The sequence below is a fragment of the Argiope bruennichi genome, chromosome 3 (genome assembly GCF_947563725.1).
Source record: "Argiope bruennichi chromosome 3, qqArgBrue1.1, whole genome shotgun sequence".
In the NCBI taxonomy this organism is placed as follows: domain Eukaryota; kingdom Metazoa; phylum Arthropoda; class Arachnida; order Araneae; family Araneidae; genus Argiope; species Argiope bruennichi.
This window is the reverse complement of record NC_079153.1, coordinates 21,830,794-21,849,798: the sequence shown is the minus strand read 5'-3', so window position 1 is coordinate 21,849,798 and position 19,005 is coordinate 21,830,794. Positions and strand designations below refer to the sequence as shown.

At 28.0% G+C, this 19,005-nt stretch overlaps 1 protein-coding gene across 1 annotated transcript in view; it reads left to right on the top strand.

Moving 5' to 3' along the window:
* The first annotated feature begins 1,166 nt into the window (after positions 1–1,166).
* The window catches only part of LOC129964277 (adenylyl cyclase-associated protein 2-like), a 53,931-nt gene continuing 36,092 nt past the window's right edge, over positions 1,167–19,005 (top strand). The window contains exon 1 of the mRNA XM_056079031.1: positions 1,167–1,190. The gene's annotated coding sequence lies outside the window, so the exon portion shown is untranslated. The remainder of the gene's footprint in view (positions 1,191–19,005) is intronic.

Genomic DNA, 19,005 nt, shown 5'->3' with positions numbered 1-19,005 from the left:
TCTCCCCGTTTCAGTTTTCTGTTATACCGTTTTAAAGCAATAATCAATTAATTGCTGCATAATATATGACATTCAATAATTCACCGGACAACTTCTCTATAGATACATAATTTAACTAAACTCTAGCACAGATAAGAATTTCATAAAAATTTGAAATAATAAAATTTGAGGGAGCGCTGTTTAAGTATTTGCCCTAGGCGCTATTTTATGCAAGCACGCCTCTGTTGAAGAGGGGGTAGTTAAAAAGTGGTATAAGACAAGACCTTTCTAGTTTAAACGCTTCTTACGGGATTTGTTTAAAATCTTATTCTTCCCAGCTTTTCCAAGTTTTCATTTTTGTTATGTAACTAGATGTTTTATTTCCTTCTGCATTAAACATCTTTTCTGATGTAACTGAATATTTTTTTCTCTGCATTGTTAGGTCCGTAGATTGTGAACTTTCAGTTCAAATACTCCGCGATACATCCTGCAAATCGGCAGTTGTTTAAAATCTTGTGGTAAGAAGCATATGACATTCTTAGCTAAAAAATACGTTATATTACCCCCAAATCTTTAAATACTAAAGTTCGACTGATAAACACCGTGAAATTGTCACTTTTTTTTTTCGCAATATGAAGCATTAAAACAAATACAAAATCTTCCTTCATGAGATAATTCATGAGGTTTTCTGAATCTCTAATTCATGAGATAACTGATAATAATAATCGTGATTCATGAATAATCACGATTATTCGGCAAAAATTTGAAATTGTGAAATTTTTGAGAAATATTGAGAAATTATTACACCAAATTTAAATAAAAACTTACAATGGATTTCAATTCATAAAGGTTTCTGCAAAAAAATTTTATCAAAATTAATAGTTTGTGCAAATTTTAATTACAGTTATATATAATAGCATTATAACGCAAGTTGTATAAATAAAAAAATAAATAGACCATCCCAACAAATGAACGTATAGATAAAATTAAAATGGTTTTATAAAAAAACATTTAAAATTTTCCTAGAAATAATGTATTTTTAGATGGAATTTAAAGCATTTACTTGTACGGGAAGTGTACTAAAACATTTGCATTTTTCATCGCGAAGCCATACAGAATTTGACAATTTCTTCCGTCAGTGAAATATGTTCTTCGTAGTTGTCATTGAAACTCAGCCAAGATGATTTCTGAAGTTCCTTACAGCTATTCCGGTAAGAAATTTTTATCTTATTTCTGATAAGATAACGGTGTTATTTTGATAGAAAACTGTACAACATTGACAAATTATTTCGAATACTTGATATATAAACTTTTGAAAGAATTATAAAGATTTATTCGGCGAGAAACAATTTTATCTCAATATTTTTATTAATCGAGTCAGCATGAATTTCTTTGTTTAAAAATCGTTTGATAATCTTGGATTTATATGTTTGTATAAAAAAATTTCAATGCCTTTTTTTTTTTTTTTTGTTATTGCTGTTTCTGAAATTTTTCATTTCTTTGCGAGTTTTTATAGATTAAAAAAAATCTTTGATGGTTATGTTTACGATTTATTTTTCAGAACTTTTTTCTTTTAAATTATTTGTGTAAAAAAATTTCTGGAATTGCTGATAAACAGAAATAAATTTCTAAAAGATTAATTACATAATACTAGGGATTGCAATACCGGACCAAAAGTTCAATACCGGTATTCGGTATTTTTTAAATCTCAATACCGGGATACCGGTATTAGAAATTTTAGAAAAAGAAAGAAAACACAGGTGTTTCTTTGTTTTATTTGCCAGTTTTGTTAGAGAGTGTAAATATTACAAAAAATAATTTGTAACTTATAAATTATAATAGTATATAATCACAAAAAAAGTAAAGAAACATCTTATTTATTTAAATCACAAAAAAGTGTAAATATCACTATTCAGTCTGGGGTACAAATTACAACTTTTTGAAATGTGATCTTAAAAAACATAATGCATCAATTGTACTGTCATTAAGCCTTAAAAGTAATTTTGTGTAAAAATTACCAGCTGTCGAAAACGCTCTTTCAGCATCTACGCTAGTTGGTGGTACTGTTAGCAATGCGCAATATATTTTTTCCATGTATTTACCTCTAAATCCCTCATCTTCAAATAAATTGATTTCTCGTCAGATGGTTTTGGATATAGCTGATTTCTGTATTGTATTTTGATTCGTTGAAATTTTCTTATTTATCGCTAATTCTAATTTTTGTTCAAGAGACAATTCCTTTTCACTATCGACATTAATGTCATCATAATCTTCGATAACTGAACAGAATTCTTTTGAATGTGGATAGGTTTGTGGGTAGGAAATTTTAAGAAAATTTACTATAAATTTAATCAGATTTGAATTGGTTATTTTCTTTTCTTCTTTTTCATTTTCATTTTTAAAATCATTATAATTATGTAAATACCGTAAGACATTTTCTATTTCGGTATGCCTTTCTTCTGTGCGATTTTTCAATGTAATATATAATTCTTCAGATAGTGATGTGTGCTGTTCTTTCAGTGACTGCAACATGAAATTTATTGTTGCATTAGCTGTTAATAAATTAGAATCTCTCCGACATAATGCCTCAATAGTCAGTTTTATTGGAAGTAGAGTTAATATAGTTCTGGATATTAAGTCGAATTCACTATCTGAAAAATTAATTTACAGGTTTAAGTCGATTATTGCTGTTTGGATTGGATTTCTCAGTTTCAAAAATCGTTCCATCATTAGGATTAAACTATTCCAACGTGTTTTAGAATCTAATATTAACATATATTCTGTTTTATTTTCAGTTAGTATATATTTTAGTAAAATATCCTTTTTACAGGGGAACGTTTAAATATCTTAACAATTTTTTGAACTTTATAAATTATAGGAAGCAATATACTATTATAAATTATAATAGTATATAATCACAAAAAAAGTAAAGAAACATCTTATTTATTTAAATCACAAAAAAGTGTAAATATCACTATTCAGTCTGGGGTACAAATTACAACTTTTTGAAATGTGATCTTAAAAAACATAATGCATCAATTGTACTGTCATTAAGCCTTAAAAGTAATTTTGTGTAAAAATTACCAGCTGTCGAAAACGCTCTTTCAGCATCTACGCTAGTTGGTGGTACTGTTAGCAATGCGCAATATATTTTTTCCATGTATTTACCTCTAAATCCCTCATCTTCAAATAAATTGATTTCTCGTCAGATGGTTTTGGATATAGCTGATTTCTGTATTGTATTTTGATTCGTTGAAATTTTCTTATTCATCGCTAATTCTAATTTTTGTTCAAGAGACAATTCCTTTTCACTATCGACATTAATGTCATCATAATCTTCGATAACTGAACAGAATTCTTTTGAATGTGGATAGGTTTGTGGGTAGGAAATTTTAAGAAAATTTACTATAAATTTAATCAGATTTGAATTGGTTATTTTCTTTTCTTCTTTTTCATTTTCATTTTTAAAATCATTATAATTATGTAAATACCGTAAGACATTTTCTATTTCGGTATGCCTTTCTTCTGTGCGATTTTTCAATGTAATATATAATTCTTCAGATAGTGATGTGTGCTGTTCTTTCAGTGACTGCAACATGAAATTTATTGTTGCATTAGCTGTTAATAAATTAGAATCTCTCCGACATAATGCCTCAATAGTCAGTTTTATTGGAAGTAGAGTTAATATAGTTCTGGATATTAAGTCGAATTCACTATCTGAAAAATTAATTTACAGGTTTACGTCGATTATTGCTGTTTGGATTGGATTTCTCAGTTTCAAAAATCGTTCCATCATTAGGATTAAACTATTCCAACGTGTTTTAGAATCTAATATTAACATATATTCTGTTTTATTTTCAGTTAGTATATATTTTAGTAAAATATCCTTTTTACAGGGGAACGTTTAAATATCTTAACAATTTTTTGAACTTTATAAATTATAGGAAGCAATTCTTGATAGGTTAATATTTCATCCTCATTGGCAATATCTTCTTCAACAATTACATTGTCATTATCTTAATTGTCAATATCACTCTCACTCTTACTCTTTTCAAAGTTGGAATCCGAAATTTCTATATCCACAGTATTTGGATTCTTCTGTTCTTTATTTTTTTGGTATAATACATCTATTACTCCTAATTGAATTCCATGTGCATAGCACAACTGCTGATTTGCACCAATCAACTTTCCAACTTTTTTCATAATTGTTGCTCCATCAGTCGTTAAGGATACAATATTTTCTTTCAGAGATAATCCATGTTTCTCTAATTTAGATTTAAGCAATTAATTAAGCCGTTAATTAGTTAATTAATTTCGCCCGTTATGGAGACATAAAAACAAAAACGTATACTATTTTGCTATGTGCGCGATCCCTGAACATATAGTGGAGAAATTTTAAAAATTTCTAGTAAATACCGAAAAACCGGTATTTAAACTTGTGAATACCGGTATTACAAAATTGTGCAAATGGCTCAAAATACCGGTATTCGGTATCCCGGTATACCGGTATTGCAATCCCTACATAATACCCTAGGAATACATAATTATCGAAAAACTGGGCAAATTTTTCAAAATATGTCCATTAATAGTGAATTTGGTTTAATTTCGAATTCTAATATAACAATTAAAATTATGAAATAATGCTCTCTGAGTTTTAAAAACCATTATGTGCTTTCTACAGCGCTTATTGTCTTTAACGACAATTGGAAACATGCAAATGAATTTACATTAATTTCTTCATTAAGAAAGGAGAATTTACATTAGTTTCTTCAATGAAAATAAGCGTAAATAAATTTTTAAAACTCCATCTGAATTTAAAACGTTTCAGTAAAATTTTGCAAATGCACATTATTTAGCTCTGTTCATTTTTTAAATTTTTTTATCCTTTTGTAATAATTAATTTTAATGTTTTATTTATTTTACTTTTATTTTTAAAGGCTGTCCACAAATTATCCTTACAATTTCAAGATTTTGCTAAGAAAGCAAAGAAAATAGTTAAATCTACTAAATGAATAGACATTGAAGTTTTCCCCTTCATAATATATACCTCTGCATGACTACCATTAGTTTCAAGAAAAACGTGAAGATTTATCATTCACAGATTTCCTTTTATGCGGTTGTCTAAGAATTGTAGGGCGGGGGGAGCCACAAATAGATCCATTAAAAAGTTTTTAGCCTAGTTATCACATAAATAAATTTATAAAAATAGAACTTTCATGAATTACAAAATATTAAGGACTACAATTCGTACACTGATAATTTGAATCATTTCAAAATAAAATAAATTATAAGTAATTACGCTTTAAAAATATATTGGAATAATAATTATTCGTTAATTGTCTATGTTGTTATTTTTTTTCTTGACAGATCTTGTAAAGAATAATGTTTGATCTTACATTTACTTGAAATTTATTATTTGTTTACATTCCATATTTGCTTATGTACATAGAAAAATCATTATCTAATTATTATAGTTAATTTTCAAGAATTTTATTGCTTTGTTTTCAGATAAATGATTTTGAATAAATGAATAAAAGCTTATATAATTTCATCAAATTACTAGAATAAAAATAAAAGTTAACGGAATTAAATCATTAAAATGCTCTAACTTAAAAATTGACCATTTATTAAAAGTGGAGGCATCACCACATGCATTAACTAAGGATGTAAAATGCCTAAATTCGCCATGGAGACGGAGTTCAACGTTTTGGCATGGTCTCTGTAGCATAGTATTATGAATTATGGCAATGCTGTCAGTTCACTCCTTTCTTTATTCGATTCTAGAAGATGTATCTTGTCTAGGCGGATCTTTTACAACCTGTCTAGACTGACTGTTATCCTCTTGGCAATGTCTCAAATGTCAGTGTCTCAGATTTATTAAAGAAAATTGTAGTATGTACATTATCAAAATGCCTAAAATATATATTTATATATATTAATTTGCAATACACTTAAGATTATTAATTAAGATTAAGATAATATATATTATAATATTATTATATTATTATATATATTATAATATATAATAATATTATTATTAAGATTAAGATACTATATAATATCATTAGAAATTATGTTTTCTTCTTTATCCGTAATACTCCCGAACACACACAATAGTATTGAAACAAATAATGATCCACTGATTAAAAAAAGATGTAACGCCGAATACAAAATAAAAGTAATGCTGAAAGAAAATAATAGCAATGACCTCTGGAAAATCAGTACAAATATAAAATTATAAAAATAACAACCTTTAATTCATTGCTATTTGCTATAATCTAGCATATAATACTTAAAAAATGTGATGTTGATGATCCCATGACTTTCTTATTCATAGTTAGATTTATTCGTATACCGATGAATCAGTTAATTTAAATATTAGAAAAGAATCCATTTAAGCCAATCAGTCAATGTCAGTTAAAGCCAATGTTTTAAGCCAAATCAGAATCAAATATTTGTATCCGATAAGGACGCAGACAGGAAAGGCAGGGATAGTAATTTTTAATTTCTCAATTCTACTGATCTCGCTGGTTTGTTCCAGATTGTCTTTATTTCCATAAATTTATTTTATTATGCTCAAATTATGGACATGATGATGCATGTTTTCAAATACTTGATCCTGTAGTTAAGTATGTGTATTCGTATCTAATTTTGAGTCAATACACCACGATACATGTTGCACTTTCACTAGGAAGGGATTTATAGAGATTTTTTATTTATAGGATTTTAAGGGAAGATTTATAGAGATTTATTCTAGAATATATTTTCATCAGTAGGATAGATTAAATATACAGGTGCAACGTGACCACTAATTTTGATAATGACTGGGTATATGATCTGATTTTATTAACATGTTTGATAATTTTTTGAAGTAGAAACTTCAATTCTGGTAAGTCAAAAATAGAATGCAGTTGAAAGGAAATCCTGCTTGGAAAAAGCTTGAAATGCTTTGTTCGGTACAAATATTACTATAAAAAAGTATATTTGTTTGCGTTTTTAATTTCTTCATGCTATTGTTTTCTTATTTTTTAATCCTCGTTTAAGACAAATTACTATTAAAACTGTCAAATTTTACCAAAAATATCAATTTTAATTTTTTTAAATAATTTTAATCCTCGAACAATTTTATTTTTCACAGGACCACTTCAATTTTGTTTCCATGTCCAATCTTTGGAAAGTTACATTCATATTTATATTTGGGATTCACAGTTATAATGCTATTTTACTTCTTAAAATGCTATTTTCTTATATTCCATATTTAAATAGAATTTTCTAACAAAATACCTCATAAATTAAAATAATTCAGGAACTATTTTATATACCTCAAGCTATGTGCAAAATTTCGAACAAATTATTTAATAAAGTTTTAAACTTGACGGTTTATTTTGCTTTATGTCATATTTTAGCCCCCGAAAATATTGTAATTTTTAAAACATTTTTGAATTTTAATTCATATATCTTTGTTTTTCAGAAGTATATATATATTATTAGTATTAGTATTAGTATTAGCATTTTATTTTATTTTTGAAAAATAATATAAAATAATATTTAATAGTAAATAATAATTATTAATAATAAATAATATAATATAATAATAATAAATAATATTTTTCAATTTTTAAAGCATTTTTGAATATTTACCGTATATTTTTTGTCTTTATATGCCTTATTTCAGTTTTTTCTTTTCTTTCAGAAGCATATACAATTATTAGTATTATATTAGTATTTTATTTTATTTTTGAAAAAGTAATATAAAATAATACTTAATAGTAAATAATAATTATTAATAATAAATAATAGAATAGAATAATAATAAATAATACTTTTCAATTTTTAAAGCATTTTTGAATTTTAACTGGTATATTTTTGTTTTATATGCTTTATTTCAATTCCTTTTTTGTCATTCAGAAGCATGTATATATTATTAGTATTAGTCTTATATTAGTATTTTATAAAATTTTTGAAAAAATAATATAAAATAATAATAATAAATAATATGTTTCAATATTTAAAGCGTTTTTGAATTTTATCTGACATATTTTTTTTATTTTATATGCGTTCTTTCAGTTTATTTTTCTTTTCATTCAGAATCATACATAAATAATATTAGTATTAGTATTTTATATTATTTTTGAATATAAAACATCTCATATATAATCACATTCCTTAAAAATCAATTACGTATAGAAGATTATGTAAGATTTTGTTCGACATTTGCATATAATAAGACGGTCAGGATTTGTCAGTCGTTTATTAAAGTATTTCGTTATTTAAAACTAGTAGAAATATGCATATGAATCAAATATTTCGAAGATGTAACTTTCGATTTTCTTCCAAAACTGGAAATTTGACATTACATCCTTCTCACAAAATATCATAATTCATGCTTTGTTTTTAAAAAAAGTATTCGACGAATTTGTTGCAAATGTACTTTAGTTTCACTTTGTTCACGCCCACGTATCTCAACAGTGGAGGCGTAAGATTACAGAAAACTTGGAAGCGAAAACGAATAAAAAATTAAAAAATATCTAACCGTAAATGTCAATGTGGGTGTCAAGGATACGCTTGAAAGTTATCAGCTGAAAAACTAGTCGCTAAGAGCATAAAACCAGTGAATATCTGGTTGGCCAAATTTTGAAATTTCAGTATCTCAAAACAGATGATTTAAATGCTGTAAGAAGCTATTAAAGTATGAAAAACCATGAATAACAATGTTTTTATTTTCTCATACAAAAGAATTTACTCTTTTGTTATCGGCCAAAAAATTCTACTTCGAAATACAAAAAATTTTCGAGTATGCGGTTCGCGACTAGTTTTCTATTATCGTAATTAAATAAGGAAGACAAGGCGTTCTCTTAAGTCATCTATTAAAGACTCTTCCAAACCTAGAAACTGTAAGTTTCAACTCTTATCTTAAGGTTACCTTTTAATATCTATATAATCATTTATCAGTCAAAAATAAAATTAATTTGAGCCAGTTTCTTAAGAATTAGGCCTACGTTAATGTTTATTATGTTTCCTGCATTTAAGTTAGGCATTATACAATTTATATTAAAATGTGAGCAGTTTACATCGTTTAACTTACTTTTACTCTTATAAATTCTTGAAACGTGTAATGCAGCATAGAAACATATATAAACTATCAGTATAGAGCCGTCTATTTTAGCTCGACACGTTACCGGCAACTGCTTCTGTGATTCACCTGGCCGCGACCGATTCATACTTTGCATGACTTGAGATAAATGGAGGGCTTAGTACTCATTAAGAAGTGAGAAAATACGTATTGTGGGTATACATTTGGTATAAAAACTTTGTCTTCTGGTACTGGTGGGCAAAAAAATGAATTCATAGATCTCCGGTCAATCCGGCCTTTTTGTTATCCGGTCAATTCTTCCGCCAAATAAAGCCGGATATTCGAGAGATACTGTGTTGATACTTCAAAAATACGTAGTATCAAAGAACTGTTTTTTTTTAATTTATATGTTTTCATCTGAACAAGTTATTCCAAAATTTCTATAAGGCAGAATAATAAAACTTGGTGTGAAATATTTACACCTAATTAGTGAATATACTTCAAATTTTGGATAAAAACCATCTGCAAAAAAAAAAGCTTTTTATCTGTCTACCGCTCTTAACTCAAAATTAAGTAATGTAGAGATATAAAATTTGGTATGTTGTACTACCGACATAATTATAGATGCAGACTAGTTGTCAAGTTAAATGTGTCTGCTGGGTGATTATTTGTCGGTTCATCTATTTATGTGCTTATAAACGCGCTAATTCAACAATTTTTGCATGCTTTCTAGAAAACTACCCTTTTTCTTAAGCTTCAAACTATAGTTTGCAGAGCGTCTTAAATTCTTAAAAACTAAAATAATACTCCTTAAGCATTTTAGAATTCCATCGGCTTGTTTATTCTTTCAACTTAACAGAATAGATTACAAACCATTGCCAGATTCCAAAAGGTTTACAATTGATCATCAGCTATTATACAAAAAATAAACGAAAGAATATTAATAAAATATGTTTATCAAATACAAAATCGTTTGCTTTTACCTTTTAATAATATTTTAATTGAAATAAAAATAGTAGCATTTATAAAATGTTTGAAAATGAATCATCTGCTAAATGTCTATTAATAGATTTAGATTATGATATTTACCGAACAACAATATATCGGGCTTGCAAATGAGTTAAATCATTTTATGAAGAAATCAAAAGGCATACTCGATTTTATCCACGTTATGAAAAAGTTAAATAAGCTAAAACAAGGCGAAAGGGAAGGCAAGGAATTGAGACATTACACGACTCAGATCCCCCCCCCCGCCCCCTAAGTCCTTTTTTTTGTTCTTTTATTAGCAATATTTGAAAGGATAATGGAGTTTCATTTTTATTTGGCACATCGATGACCTGTGGGTAAATTTAATTACGTGATTAAAAAAAACATGGATTTTAATTTTTTAGTCGGTATTTTTATGAAATATGTACTGACATTTTGTTGAAATAATTTAGTTATCGAAATAAATAGTTTTAGATTTTTAGCAAAAGCGGAACAATTATGTCCGCTCTGCCAGTGTTAGTCCCTGTGAACAACGTTACTCTCATTATGCAAAAATATACTTTTTAATCGTATGTTCAAATGAGCAGACAATTTATATAACTTTTTAAAATATTTATCTAATCTCTGGTGTCGTTGTATTTCAAATCACACAATCAAAGCGATTAGTCGGTAAAGAATGAGGACGCTAAAGGATAAAATAAAATGGAAAATAAAGGCATCAAAATTCGTAATCTTAACGAAAAAATGAATGTGAATAAAAAAATTCAGCCTAGAGATTTTTTTTCAATGCATCATAAGTAATTTTTTGTGAACAAATATTGCTTTTATTATCTTTTAATTACAACAATTTTTCCAATTGTATATTCACCAAAATAAGTATTTTTAAAAGAAGGATAATATTTTGTTTTTCAAGCTTTAGTTCGCAAGTAACTACAATAAACAGCTTACACATATTAAATATAAGTGATGGATGCGATGAAAATGGCTAACAAAAGAAAGTCACACATTCTGTTAGAGGGGTGTCCAGGACACTAGATATGGAAGACATCTCAGTGAAAAATATTTATTGCACTTTTTTTTTTTTAATTTAGAAAGCAAAAATGTCATTGATACTATTTAACCTATATTCTTAAAAATTGCCCAGATAATTTTCAATTCCTATAAATTTGAGAGATTATATTTGTAGAGACACTTAGCTAACTGGAGAATTTTTTTAATCAAATTCCTCAATAATTCGATTTTTTTTCTCGTTCTCTTTGAATTTCTAATTGAAATAGTATCAAAACATTGTTTATAATTTAAATACATTTCGATTATTTTATTAAATAATCTAAAATGTGAGTTCATTTCTGAATTGCTTTATTTAAATATATCGGTACATTAATTTCATGATCATTAAAAAATAATTTTTAATTTTAATTTCTTTGGTTCCCTTGGAATTGGCAAATCGTAGGAAGTTTTGTAAACGATTAGAGAGAATAAAAATTCAATGACTAATAATCCAGTTTTTGTTCAAATTTTTTAAAAATCCCACTTTTCAAAATTTTTTTATTTGTAAAACTTGTCTTTCGTTGTACTGTGTCAGAAAAAGCACTACCATTTTTTTTCGCATCGTATAAAAACATTATACACGATAATACTTTTGTAAAAAAAAAACTGTTACCTCTATACACTAAATGAATTTATAAATGTATAATCATAATAGTGATAGAATATATATAGAATATTTATAATGATTTGAGGGAATTTATTCTAGATCCTTAATGTTTGAATTCTTGAAAAATATTTTGCTGTTTCCAGCAAAGAGGAATAAATATTCAATGGATTCAGTAAATTCGATTTAGAATCTCATTTTAAAGGTTTTTTTCCAGAAGAATAAGAATATTTACACTTTTAATAAAGGTGCTCGTTAGTTCAATATAAAATACTTGAATTTTGTCGATATTTCAAAAGATCGTGTTTAAATTACAAAATGTTCCATCTTCAACTTTCAAAATTGTTCGTATTATTCTAACATCACCTTTATAATTAGAAATTTGTGAAAGATAATTCAGTGTTCTGAAGATGGTTTTCAACCATATTCAAAAGAACGAACGATGAATGTTAGAGCTGATTAACGCTACTCTTTCCTCTAAAAGCGTTATGATAGACTTAACATCCGTGATATTGTAAACAAATAGCATAAACTGAATACCCGTAAAGCTGTAAACCAGAATTCGTTTTACAAAAAAAAAAGAAAAAAAAACCTTTATTGAATTATAATTACTCATAAAAATAAGTTATTTCATAGAGTTTTTGTTCTTTGTTATCATTTATGAAGCCTTTTTACATTTTTAATTTTTCATAATATTTTCCAAATTTTAGATTGTTTAACATTTCTGGATACTTTTTCATACATTCTCATTACTTTCTAAGATCTAGGAATGAATATAGCATTGCAATAGATTTTGTATTTAATATAATCTTCCAATTTCCAATTAAAAATAAATCAGTCGAAAATTATATTATACTTCGTATTACGGGACCTCGTTTACAAATTAGATACCAAGGTAATATTTATTTTTCTAAATCTGCAATATTCATAACTGAAGGCGACATTTTTAAAATTTCACATAACCTTAAAAGTAAGCCTGTCACTTCCCTGTAAACACCAAATGTTTATGTTTTAAATAATATGCCAGAATGTTTGTGTCATATTGTTTATGCACAAGAGAGAGTTGAAGAGAAAACGCTCTCGACAGTTTAAAAAACAAATAAAAGTAACTGAGCAACATAGGTGAAATTCATCTTAGCTATGTTACCCTGTTGATCAGCATCAGCTGGTTTTAAAATTAGGTCGCGGGGAAATAATATTACTTTCCATTCGAATATGGAACGTTGGAGGAATGAATTAATTACATGCACATTTTTCACCTTTCTTGTCGACGAAGAATTCAAAAAGAGAATTCTATAATTGTTGCCACCCTTAATAAGTTTTCTATTTCCTATTTGTTTCCATTTTGGAATTTGCACTACATTTTTTCCCAACTTGGAATCTGGCAATTCTGTTTTGATTTAAGTAGAATTATATCGTGTTTATGTTAAGAAACGGAATTCTTGTGCTAGATATTCATTTCTTTGATGTGCGGATCGTTTGATCCATTTCAATCTATTTCATTTATAAATACTCTGATCAATTTTCGTCATCCGCATTTAAATAGCCTCATGAAATATCTCTGTATTGTGTTGTACAAAAATAAACTGATTCTAAAACGAAAGTAGAGTTCTAAGTCATAACAATAATCGTCATAAATTTTGAACTCGAGAATTTGAGTCAATTTCCACGTTCAAGTCCTCCCTGGTTGGGAAAAAACACATTTTGTGAATTAGGTCTCAACTTCTGTAAACACGACAGCTCAAAAACGCTTTACGCTATATGATTTAAATTTGGTATACGGACTTATGACCAAACTTACAGATTTCTATCAAATTTTGAACGAAATACATTTGGAGGAAATCTGTCTGTTCGGCTGTCCGAATACAGATGAATTCGATAGCTCCAAATATAAAGCATTAGATAAATAAATAAAAAAAAAATCACAGCCTTGTCATCTAAAATATAGGTCCGTATCAAATTTTGTACAAATTCATCAAGGAATTGGCAGTCTGTAGGTCTGTACTTTTCCATTCAGGTAATTGTAATGGTTCAAAAACGTAACATTTTATATTTGATTCACAGTTTTAGCATCTAAAGTGTAGATCTATCACATTTTGAGCCAATTGCGTAAAAGACTTGATCGTTTGTTGACCTGTACTTTTGCATGTATGTAAAGCCTTAACTTAAAAATGCAGTGGCTTAAATAAATGAAATTTGGTATGTGATCTTGTGACTACAAATATAGTTCTATATAAAATTTTAGTTTTAAATAATTGGGAAAAAGTATCCAAAACATTCATTCGTTTTTCCAATACTTGTGTATTAATCGCATGGCTGGAATTAATCGCCAAAGACTACACTAAAGATACCATATTCACACCAAGGATGTATATTTCGTAACTACTGTTCGCGAATGTCATGCAAAGCTTGCAAAACCTGATATAAGGTCCACGGTTTATTTGCGGGAGAAGGAAATGACACCTTTATTAGAGAATTTTAAAAAGCATTTGGAAAGACTGCTTCCGCTGAGATTTTTCTTTCTTTTTTTATTTTTTACATTCTTTGTTTTCGAGAGAGTATCCACTTTTTATCTCTTTCATTGGCTTTAGAAAAACATAATGATTTTAGAAATGATCATCAAAGAAAGACTCTAAGAGTTTTAGATCTCATAATGGAATATAACATGTTAATATAATATCCCACGATTTTTTTTCTTCTTTTTTATATTTTTTAATCTTGATCCGATCATCTTATTTTTAGAAATTCTAAAAATTGATTGACGTACTTCTAATTTTTTTTTTTCTTAAAATCAAGACTAACTTAAAATTAAAATTTCTTTTCTAAAATAAGTTTTATTTATTTCTATTACCTTTTAGTTATACAGAAAGGTTTTAAGGAATTGGTTTATTAAAAAATGGAATTTTTATATCAACCTCTAGATTAGAGCTTGATATTCTGTGGCGGATTGGTATGAGCGAGGACAGAACTTGGGACCTTGTGGTTCGCAGCCGAGTAACTAGACCACAAGATAAAAGTAATTGCCCGTGTTTCCTAGCTATTATTTGGCTTATAAGCTTTTCACCACAGTTCTAAAATATTTATTTAAGATTTGCAGTTTGAAGAAAAAAAATCAGAATTGCTTCCCTTAATCACCTTCTACTTCTTTAAGCCTTAAACTGATAAAATTAAACATGACTACAACATCAAAGGAAAAAAGAGAAAAAGGAATAAAAGTCAATTTAAAAATATGAAAACGTATGAAATTACTGCTGGATAGCTGTGCATCTACTGACTAATAACAATAATAAGTCTAAAGAAACTGAATCTTCTATTGACAATTATCGAAATGCTAGTAGAGCGGCTAAATCGCTTATAGATGCCAGCCGGAGTTAAAAAGTTAATAATCCACTCAACCATCAATCATGTGAAAATGCAATATGGCTGGCAGATAAAACTATCCGGAATGTGATCTAAAAGTCTCACTCATTAGATACGCAAGGAGAGGAAAGCCTGATATGTTATTAAAAATTATTATGTTATTAAAAAATTATTCTAATCCGTCTGCAAAATAAAACTAGTAGGAGTCTTTATGATTTTTATTACTTGTCGTGTTCTTTTGCATTCGGACAATTAGGCAATTTTTTTGTATATGAATTTTTGGAGAAATCTGCAAGTTTGGTGTGGAGACCCCACATAAAGCTACATCCATTTAATTTAAAATGTATTTGAGCTATTATGTTCATAGACAAAGCGACGGGCTGATATTGTTCCAAAAATGTGCTTTCCGAATTCAGGAAGATTTAAAAGTTGAAGATACATCAAAATAACCAGGTCGAACTTTTTAACGATTACAATACTTTCTTTTTGAAGAAAAAATAAAAATTTGCTGATACAGCATATATAACTCCAATATATCAAAGCTCATAATTCTGTTGAGTATATTAGATGTATAGAAATAAGAATTCCACAAGGCTGATTTTAGAATAAATAAATTATAATCTTTTTGAGATGCGATATTTACACACGATACACTAAGAAGAAAGGAGGTTATATATCAACTAAAGAAATGTTCTATTTTCACTATTTAGGGAGATGAATCCGTTCAACGAACAATGACATAATAATGTTTAATGGCTCCTGGGGTCTTGCATATTTTTTCATTCTCAGATAACACCAATGGATATCAAGTCTAAGTGGCAACCTAGATATGATATTACTTTTTTCGACTCTTCGTAATAATTCACTTTCACACGTGAGAGTAATCTTCACAAAGTTTTCTCGCATATTCTCTAATTAAGAGGTTATATCAGAAATCGTCTTATATAGCGTTGGCGTACAATTGTAACGAAATATTAACCCTTGGCTTGAATTTGGCATTTTTACAGAATCTATAGTGTGATTTTGCAAGGTTTTTTGGTGATTAATCTCTGATATGCCGTTAATGATATCCAAAAATAAAATTTGCGGCTTAGATGCTTTTTTCCCAACCAATTGAGATCAAAATTTGACACAGAATTAAACTTTGTAGTCACAAAATCAAATACCAAATTTCATATAATTGAAGTCTCGGCTTTTTTGAGTTATCGCTCTTGCATGTTTCTGAAAATGCAAACTGATGGACGGTCAAGACTCGTCGGATTTAGCTCAAACTTTGAAAAATGCCTATGCCATAGACGTTAAATTTATGTACCGAATTTCATCAATCTATCTCCCTTTGTTTTGTAGTTATTGTGTTGACTTATACTCGAACAGCCGGGTGGGTGAACTTCCTATGAATGGATTTTGCTCAAAATTTGATAGAAATCTACAAATTCGGTGTAAATTTCTACTTACAAATGTTCTACGTAAAGTTCAAAGTTAAATAACATTAAGTTCTATGTCTAGTTATTTAAAGCTACAAATTTCTTTCGTCTAGTTCAAAGTTACATAATGTTAAGTTCTATGTCTAGTTATTTAAAGCTACAAAGTTCATTCGTCTAGTTCAAAGTGTTTTTCAGATATTTTTGTCACACACAGACAGACATTTTTCCAAAAACCTAATTTTCAACTCAAGATCTAAAACGTTGAGATTCTTTAATATCTCGAGTTCGAATTTTTTGACAATTACAATACTTTAATTTTATTTTCTCGTTTATGAGAAAGTAAAAAGAAGAAGAAAACACACTAATGCTCTGTTTCCATGGCGCTCTGATCTTCTATGAGACTCTTATGTCTCATAGAAGATCGTACTCCGTGTTTTCCGTGAGCTATAGTTCATGAATCACTGCTTTAAATTACATATAATGAAAAAGACAATGATTGTAAGATTTTTTCAAAATCTCTCCACTAGATGGCAGAGCAATCAACAACAAGCTATCTCATCGTGATAAAGACTGGGAGATCTCCAAATGATATTGATCCTGCGCCGCCTCCGCACGCTAAGTTTGGATCCTGCCACCTTCCACTTACTCATTCCACACAAAAATAAATACGTTCCGGCACTGGGTTACGAGTGTGACCCTCTTACGCAACTGTCAACTCTCTCTTCCCAGACTGGAGAGATAAGAGAATATGTCTCTCTAATGCTCTTTTCTTAAATACTTATTTTTCAGATTAAGTAACTTTATTGATCAATCGAATGACGTTAAATGGCTCCCAAGGCATAATGTATTTTATCGCCCTTTCGTCATATTTTAATATGATAAGAGAGGGCCTGGATATATTCAAATTTTTCCTTCCGTCAATACCTTGATAGATCAAACAACACCCAAACAAAATTATAACAATCAACTAATTGACATTTAACATTCCTTTCTTTATTTTCAACTCAAATTTTTATTTTTTTATTGGTACTATACTATCAGTAGTGAATTTAGGTATTTTGTGACACTAGGCTGTGCACGAGGCCCCAGTTTTAATAAAGTAAACAATTGAATTTCATATTTTAAAACGGCATTCTAATGATTCATTTTAGTTTGGTTTTTTATTTTAGCAACTTCGTAAAATGCATACTTTTTTAACATATTTTTATGAGTCATTACAGCAGTGAATTCACATTTTTACACATTATTATATAAGAAGATCCTCGATGTTTATGAATACTGTAAAATCTAAATAAGCACAACGAAAAAATAAGATAATGTTAACGCTTCATCAATTATAATTGATCAAATACCTAATATTTTATAATTCACAGAATTTGCGTTTTTACCAATCTATCTATTTCACAGTTAAGCTAATAACTCTTTTTTCAACTGCCTGTGATTTCCTTCATTCCAGCGGCTTTAGGCAGCTGCCTGCTTGTAAATCCGCCACTGTATACTACACAAGTTACACAATTTAATCGTGATCCAATAGTTAATTCCTAAACTATTAGAGATAGACTTCATTCTAAAATATTCTCTTATTTCTTGTCCCACTTTTTATTTAATTAATTTTACATGCGCTCTACTCTCTGTTGGTCTCAGCATTTTCAGACACTCCGAGTGAAGGGATAAAAATCCTTCATGCTTACATTCTTTTAAAGATACCTAAGATTCCTTTTCCAAAATCTTCACGTGTCAAAGAAATCCCTATTAAAATCTCATAGTAAAATCACTGGTGGGAAAAATTTTGGACTTTTCTGTTCTGGTATCGCGATATAAATGGTCAGTTTTATCACCAATTCTTGTACATAAAATACCTCTCGTAGTGAAACAAACGAATTTTAAAATTTTAAAAGTTTCTTCTATTCGGCCACGAAACTTGCTTAAATATGTTTACATTTTTATCTCTCTCTTGAAAGGTTCTATTTTTGTAAATAAAATTTCAACTTTTCAATTTATTAAAATTAGAGGGAAAATATACTGAAATAAAATTGGTTAATAAAATTGAAAAGTATATATATTTTTTAATTTTGATGGAGTGCAAACAGGATTTTTATGTTATAAGATATCCGCTATATGATATAATAATGATTTTTAAGATATAATATATTTTTATGCTATGCATAACACTAATAGTGTTATATTATAATATAATGCTGCCAGATTTTCATGGTGCCAGGCTTTTATCATGCCAGACTTTATGCTATAAAGTTATAATCCTCTAATGAGAGAATTTATGGAAGTAAAGGATTGATTTCTTGATTGTGATTTAACTGCTCATATAAAATTTATCTCATAGAAATATAAATATTAAGATGAATGTTTTTAGTCCTGCAAAACAAAATAAAACGTTTCTTATATATTTTTGTTAGTTTCGTAAAACAATTTATTAGATCAAAAAATCAGTCAGAAAAAAAAAACAGTAAATATAATAAATAATTAATTTTGGTACCGTTGAATTCTCATTTAGTGAGTTTTGTTACAGG